The sequence below is a fragment of the Lithobates pipiens genome, unplaced genomic scaffold (assembly GCF_037356315.1).
Source record: "Lithobates pipiens isolate NorthernLeopardFrog02 unplaced genomic scaffold, aLitPip1_a1.2 Scaffold_28, whole genome shotgun sequence".
Classification (NCBI taxonomy): Eukaryota; Metazoa; Chordata; class Amphibia; order Anura; family Ranidae; genus Lithobates; species Lithobates pipiens.
Genome location: NW_027507789.1, coordinates 5,683,190 through 5,690,282, shown reverse-complemented (window position 1 = coordinate 5,690,282; position 7,093 = coordinate 5,683,190).

Genomic DNA, 7,093 nt, shown 5'->3' with positions numbered 1-7,093 from the left:
CAAGGAGAGGGCGGTCTGATTAGATCTGGTCCCCTGTCTGCACAAACCGACTTCAAAGCGGCACAGCTATTAATTCAATTAAATGCCATATTAATGTGTCTTAATCTCTTCCCGTTACCCTTATCCCCAAAGCTTCCAGGAGATTTCTGCACGTTCTTACCTCCATGACATCCCCAAAACATGAGAGGTCACGCCAGCCCCGCTTAAAGGAGACGCACATCTAAGCAAAAATGACAGAAATCTTTCCAGCGATAAGAATTTTAGCAACATTTAACCCCTTCGTGACCAAGGTGTCAAAATAAATCCTCACACCTGAACACAGTTTTGCAACTTTGACATACACTATATCAGGGATATGCAATTAGCGGACCTCCACCTGTTGCAAAACTACAAGTCCCATCATGCCTCTGGCTCTGGGTGTCATGCTTTGGCTGTCAGAGTCTCGCTATGCCTCATGGGACTTGTAGTTCTGCAACAGCTGGGAGGTCCGCTAATTGCATATCCAATGCAAAAAGTATTGGGAACGCCGGCCTTTACATGCACTTTAATGGCATCCGAGTCTTAGTCCGTAGGGTTCAATATTGAGCCGGCCCACCCTTTGCAGCTATAACAGCTTCAACTCTTCTGGGAAGGCCGCCCACAAGGTTTAGGAGGGTGTCTATGGGAATGTTTGACCATTCTTCCAGAAGAGCATGTGTGAGGTCAGGCACTGATGTTGGACGAGAAGGCCTGGCTCGCAGTCTCCGCTATAATTCATCCCAAAGGTGGTGTTCTATCGGGTTGAGGTCAGGAATCTGTGGAGGCCAGTCAAGTTCCTCCACCCCAAACCCACTCATCCAGGTCTTTATGGACTTTGCTTTGTGTACTGGTCCAAATCATTTGGAGGGGGAATTATGGTGTGGGGGTTGGGCTTGGCCCCTTAGTTCCAGTGAAGGGAACTCTTAAGGCATCATCTAGAACAGCTTCAACTCTTCTGGGAAGGCCGTCCACAAGGTTTAGGAGGGTGTCTATGGGAATATCTGACCATTTTTCCAGAAGTGCTTTTGTGAGGTCAGGCACTTGACGAGAAGGCCTTTTTCTGTCTCTGCTCTCAGGTGTTCTATTGGGTTGAGGTCAGGCCAGTCAAGTTCCTCCACCCCAAACTCGCTCATCCATGTCTTTATGGACTTTGCTTTGTGCACTGGTCCAAATTATTTGGAGGAGGGGGAATTATGGTGTAGGGTTGTTTTTCAGGGGTTGGGCTTGGCCCATTAGTACACTTACAACAGGGTTTCTCAACCAGGGTTCCATGGAATCCTAGGGTTCCTCCAGTGGTGGCTAGGGGTTCCTTGAAAAATTAGTAATTTCTGCCTTCTAGATAAATATCTTTTTAGCTATTTGTAAGGGGGCAATTCTTCCCAGTATCTACAAGTGCAAGAGGCAACCTTCTTGCTGACCATTACACTAAAGTATCGTGAGTTGTAGATATAGTAATTTTTAGCAGGGGGTTCCCTGAGACCAGAAAGTGATATCAAGGGTTCCTCTGTGTTGAAAAGGTTGAGAAAGGGTGACTTAAGACATCAGCTAGAACAGCTTCAACTCTTCTGGGAAGGCCGTCCACAAGGCTCATCCATGTCTAGGACCTTGCTTTGTGCCCTGGTGTGCCGTCATGTTGGAACAGGAAGGGGCCGTCCCCAAACTGTTCCCACAAAGTTGGGAGCATGAAATTGTCTTCATATGTTTCAAACTGTCCATGGCCGGCTTAAATGTTTTTTATTTTGCAATTAATACTGCTTTATCATATTGCAGCTTATCAATTTTTGATATGTTGGCTGCATTTGTTTTTCCTTTTTTTCATATAATTTTTTTTTATTTTCACCTGGTGATCTGGCGCTCTAATACAGGAGGTGTATTACTGGCCAGATCACCAGGAAAAAAAATAGCAGGGGAAAAAAAAAAAATCCTAAAAACAAGAAAACTAAAAAGCAGCCGCCACATCTAATGATTGGTAAGCTGCGATAAAATACATTTTTGGTTTTGGGTTTAGTACCTCTTTAAACTTTCCTCATTTTAATTAATTTTTAATAGGGCTGCGGAAATTAACGATTAATTCCTCGATTAATCGTTAATCTTTTTGATCGATCACAATTCTTTTGATCGGTACTCACCTCTCCGCCGGCTACCGGGTCATCATGGAGTTCCGTCTGTGACATCGATGTCCGTGATGTCACCGGACTCCTCCCCCCTTCCCCAAGTGCCTCTGTCCGCCAATGAAGGGAAGGGGGGGGAGGAGTCTGGTGATGTCACGGGACAGCCTGGACAGCGATGGTAAATATGTATGTGGTTAACTGGGATCATTCAGTGAGCTAAGTGTAGAGCAAATTTTTTGATAACCTCAGTTTTTTAACATTGTTGTCCTTAGTGGCTGACAAGCTGTGATATTTTTGCCGCGTGGATCGGCTTCTGCTGTTGCCATGACGGCGGCGCTTGCTTTTGATTGACGTGTGATGTCCTAGCCATGCCCCGCTATGTCCAGCTTCGGCCGTTGCCATAACAACGGTGCTATTTAAATAGACTGTAGAGTGATGCCTACTATAAAGTGACTGACGGTCAATATACTGGATACGTTTTATAATTAAAAGTTAAACTAACTTTCAACGTTTTTCTTAAAGGTTTAATAAAAAAATATATATATTACTTACGTCAGTGCTACAATTTGAATTTAAAAACGTATTTGTGTCAACTGTGAAGTTAAGTCATGGATTGTGGAAACGAACTAGTGTCGGGTGATTGTATATAGTGTATACCACATTTACCACGGACTAATGCAGAGTTGCAATGCAAGGAGATCAGCTAAAAAGTAGTTGGATCTGTATGTGCGTTATAATTAATCATTTTTTTTTTAAAATTGATTTACATAGTTAGTCAGGTTGAAAAAAAGACACAAGTCCATCTAGTTCAACCACAAAAAATAAAAAATAAAAAATTGATTAATCGAACACGAAAATTTTAATCAGTAACAGCCCTAATTTTTACAGATTTCTGCTCTAGCACGGAGAAAAATATACAATGTATCTTTTCCTCTTCAAAGTGGAGAAATAGAACAGGGATGGGTCTTCACAGTAGCAATGATTGCGATTGGCTAATCACAGTGATCTCATGATCTGGAGCCAGTTCTCCCAGCTCCCGATCATTAGAGCGAGACTCGGAGATGTGGGCGACACCTTGGGTCTCATCGCTCCCAGCACCAACACAGGGGGCACATACTGGTTATGCAGCACCCAGGAAAGGGTTACACGGTTGTAAAGGGGTTAAAAAAAAAAAAAAAAGAAGACTTTTGCGGGGGAAACTCACATTTAGATGTGTAGACTATTCAAGGACCAGTTTAGCAAAACGGAATGTGAAAGCCCAACTAATAATTATAATTACTAGAAACTAATAATTAGTATTTCTAGACAGGAAGTCTAATGTGTTAGAATAGATCTCCTGAAATTAAACCTTCATTTGATCTAAATTTACATCTAAAAAGGTTCTGGAAACTTTTCTGTAGTTACTATGTGATTAAAAACAATTTTCATATATTTGTTTGATCATGAAATGACTTGGATATACAGTGGATAGAAAAAAAGTCTACACACCCCGGATAAAATGACGGATTTCTGTGATTGAAAAAAAAAAAAAAAAAAAAGATACAAAGAAATAATTTCAGAACTTTTTCCACCTTTAATGTGAACTATAAACTGTACAACTCAATTCTCAATTGAACAACAAATCTTTTATTAGGAAGTGGCAATATGATGGGTAGGTGGCAATGACAAGAAAATGGCACCAACATCCCTGTAGATAAGGGAATTTTTTTGGCGGGATGTAGCCGTGTTCAGAATTAAGCAATCACATACATATGGATATTTTTTTCTTTTATTGATATTTTTTATTTTATGATTTTTTAAATATTTTTTTCTTTTATGATTTTATTTTATGATATTTTATTTATTTATTGTTTGTTTTTAAGGTTGAACTGGATGGACTTGTGTCTTTTTTCAACCTGACTAACTATGTAACTGTGTATGTAACAAACTCATGTTAAATAGGCCATCATTTAAAGTGCCTCTGCTTAACCCCAAATAAAGCTCCGCTGTTCTAGTAGGTCTTTCCTGACATTTTCTTAGACGTATCCTACAGCAAAATCCATGGTCCTCAGAGAGCTTCCAAAGCATCAGCGGGATCTCATTGTTAAAAGGAGAAGTACAAATGAATTTCCAAGGCATTAGATATACCATGGAACACAGTGAAGACCGTTGTCATCAAGTGGAGAAAATATGGCACTACAGTGACATCACCAAGAACTGGACGTCCCTCCAAAGTTGATGAAAAGACGAGAAGATTTGTAATCTCTCCCATTGCTAACGAATTCTGCTGCCCCCCGTAAGAGGGGGTAGTGGAAGAAGGGCCTTTCCTCCGGAAACGACGAGGGAACGAGTTGCCTGGTTCTGGAACCAGCCTCGATACCATCCCCCACTCATATTCCCTCCTTTTCTTCTGTTTATTATAAGTATAATGTGATGGCTGGCCCTTTGGTTTCTTATCCATGCTTTGTAGCCCCTGCGAGGGCGCACAAGGAGCAGATTGTAGTCTCTTGTTTATTCCTGTTTATTCAACTTTTCAATAAACATATTGAAACAGAAAAGACGAGAAGAAAACTGGTCAGGGAGGCTGCCAAGAGGTCTACAGCAACATTAAAGGAGCTTCAGGAATATCTGGCAAGTACTGGCTGTGTGGTGACAACAATCTCCCGTATTTTTCATATGTCTGGGCTATGGGGTAGAGTGGCAAGACAGAAGCCTTTTCTTACCAAGAAAAATAGCCTTTCCGAGTTCAGCCGAGCTGTCCTCGAGTTTTTCCGAGGCTCTCCGGCAGCCCCCCACCTCTGGCCACATGCGGTATTGCATGCAATAGAAGTCAATGCGGAACGAATTATCTTTCCATTGACTTCTATGGGGAAACTCGCTTTGATATGCAAGTGCTTTGGATTACAAGCATTCTCCTGGAGCGGATTATACTTGTAATCCAAGGCTCCACTGTATCTCACCCCCCAAAAAAAAACAAAAAAACATTTTTGTTGCAGGGGATGCCTGAAATCTGACTTGTATCTTAGGAAAAACGTCTAGGAAAATCAGTGAGCCAATCATACAAGCAGGAAATGATGTTTCTGGGGAGCGGTCAGTATACATTCTGTGTACAGAAAACTTCCAGACGGCCATATTGCAATGCATTGACAGAAAATTACAGCGGCTGCAGATTGAAAAGGAAAGGTAATTTTTAAATAACATTCATTCAATTACAATACGATTAGTGTCGCAATTGTATTCGCTTTATTATTTTTTCTTTATTTGCTATTTTTTTTTCCCCACGAAAGTGGAGTTTTCCTTTCAAATGTAAATGAATGAATACATTTTTACATGGGCATTTTTTTTGTTTTTTGTTTTTAATCCGTGTGATCTAATTTAGAGCAAAAGAGAAAAAAACTTCAGTACAACAAAGCAAAGAAATGTCAAATAATAATTATGAGCCATCATAAGTCCCCATCAACATCCCCCTTTACCTCAGAGGTGGCACAGAAAAACTCCCCTTAGAGCAGAGTGCCCTCTTACATCAGGAGGGGCAGATAAACTCTTGCAGGGGCTGGATTTGCGCCCCCCCCCCCCCGGGCCGTAGTTTGGAGACCCCCTGGTGTAGCGCAACATTTTACCTTTGAATGACTTTACAAGCTTGAGCTAAAACGTTGCTCCATCTGGGGCTGTAGAACACCTTAGGACATGTCAGGATCCCGTCACCTATCTGGATAATGGGGGGGGGGGGGGATTTTCCACATGACACCATCACATTCCTTTAATGTTTTAAGTTCTGCCACCTGTGCTGGTAGGCCTGGCTTTCATCAGGATCCTGCCTCTGATAAAAAAAAAAAAAAAAAAAAAAAAATTCTTCTCCTTGATGGAGGCATCTACTAGAGTGACATGCATGCTGGGGTCTCAGCTCAGCTGTTCCCACTGAAAAGTGCATGTAAAGCCACCAACACCTTTAAATGTTTTGGATAGGGTATTGAGGGGCTAGAGCCCCTGTCAATTTTTTTTTTTGTTTGCTGTCTGAAGGTATGCATCCTTTCCATTTGTCCTGGGGACTGCTGTCAAAAAGGGACAAAACGTGACTGGGAATCCTACAAAAAAAAGTGCTGTTTCCAGTTTCTCCCCATGCTGCTTTAAAAAACAAAAAGCAAAAAAAAAACACAAACACAATACCACTAGTAACTAGATACAGTGGAGAAAATATTTATTTGCTCCCCTGCAGATTTAGTAAATTTGCCCACTTACAAAGAAATGAAGGATCTATCATTTTTTTTATCATAGGTGTATTTTATATGATAGAGACAGAATATCAACCAAAAATCCAAGAAAAAAAAAAAAAAAACCCCACATGATACAAATGTTATAAATTGAGTTGCAGTTCAGTAAATAAAATAAGTATTTGATCCCCAAGTAAAGCATGACTTAGTTGGTGGAGAAACCCTTGTTGGCTAGCACAGAGGGAAGACTTTTCGTGTAGTTGGTGACCAGGTTTGCACACATCTCAGGAGGGATTTTGGTCCTCTCTTCTTTACAGATCTTCTCTAAATCCTTAAAGGATCACTGAAGGCAAAAAAAAAAAATGTTTAAAAAATAACAAACATGTTATACTTACCTCAACTGTGCAGCTTGTTTTGCACAGAGTGGCCCCGAAACCTGCTCTTCTGGGGTCCCTCGGTGGCTGACTCCACAACTTCATGCGAGCTCCCTCATATAGCATGGAGTGCTTGCAGGTGCGCTCCCGTGATACAGCGAGCAGCTGTACCCCGCTCGCTGTATCACTCAGCCCCGCCCCCCCCGGCACGCCACGTCATTGGATGTGATTGACAGCAGCGTGAGCCAATGGCTGTGCTGCTTTCAATCCATCCACTCTAGTCAATCAACGGCCAGGGTGAGCAGCCAAGAGGACGTTGGGGGCGAGCACGGGACTTTCAAGGGATCAGGCAAGTAAAACGTGGGGGGGGGGGGGGGGGGGCTGGGGGCGCTGACATTGT